We start from the raw sequence: 948 nt of genomic DNA on the forward strand, positions 1-948 counted from the left end.
ATTGTGAATGTCTCAGCAAACATATTTTGTTTGGCAACTGCAATCACCCATGACAAGGAAGCAGATTGAAAATATGAACATATGAAGCTGCCTTATACTGAATCAGACCCTTGGTCCATCAAAGTCAGTATTGTCTTCTCAGACTGGCAGCGGCTCTCCAGGGTCTCAAGCTGAGGATTTTCGTACCTATTGCCTGGACCCTTTTTAGAGATGCCAGGGATTGAACCTGGGACCTTCTGCTTCGCAAGCAGATGCTCTACCACTGAGCCACCGTCCCTCCCCTTATATCTTCTATCCTATGGAAGGAGGGGTCAGACATAAGAAATTTCTTTTGAAGTTGCCGCGCAGCCCTGACAGCCATTCCACATCCTTTCTCTAGGCTAGAAGGTCAGTTGTTAGTAGGCCAAAGGGTTTGACTTGTCAGTAGCTGCTACCGCATGCTCCATCATCAACCTTCCCTTTCCATTTCCTCTATGTTATCCACACCGTACGTCTGCTCCATAAATGAATGCAACAATTAAAATGGAAATGCCAATATTTTCTGCCCCCCTCCCCGGCCCGAGACTATTAATGTTAATTAAGATATTTGTTCTTCTAATGTTTGATGCAGTAAAACCTGTGCTATTAAAGGATTCTGCCCCACCCTCTCATATTCTGCTTCCTTTTTGTTTACTGAATGGTTGATCAGAATGACCAGGTAGCATTTTCTACAGTTGCTGAAAAGAAGAAAGAACTGTTATAAAGTCCTGCTAGTTTTAAAACAGCTGTATCAGCTATCCCGTTTGTTTTTAATTCAAAGTTAATTTGGTCCCCTTCGTCAGGAGGTCTAATAGACATGTAGTAGTAGTAATATACCGCTAAAGCAAATTCCAAACTGCATTCTGAATCAAATGTATGGCACAAGTAGAGATGAAAATGCATGAATACAAAATGATCAGAAAGATGTAT

The 948-nt window shown here is 41.8% G+C and overlaps 1 non-coding gene across 1 annotated transcript; it reads right to left on the reverse strand.

The window, feature by feature from the left end:
• Nucleotides 1–205: 205 nt before the first annotated feature.
• Nucleotides 206–274, reverse strand: TRNAR-GCG (transfer RNA arginine (anticodon GCG)). The gene has a single exon. It is a non-coding gene; the product is annotated as a tRNA-Arg (tRNA).
• Nucleotides 275–948: the final 674 nt, after the last annotated feature.

This window comes from Heteronotia binoei, chromosome 8 (assembly GCF_032191835.1).
Source record: "Heteronotia binoei isolate CCM8104 ecotype False Entrance Well chromosome 8, APGP_CSIRO_Hbin_v1, whole genome shotgun sequence".
NCBI lineage: Eukaryota > Metazoa > Chordata > Lepidosauria > Squamata > Gekkonidae > Heteronotia > Heteronotia binoei.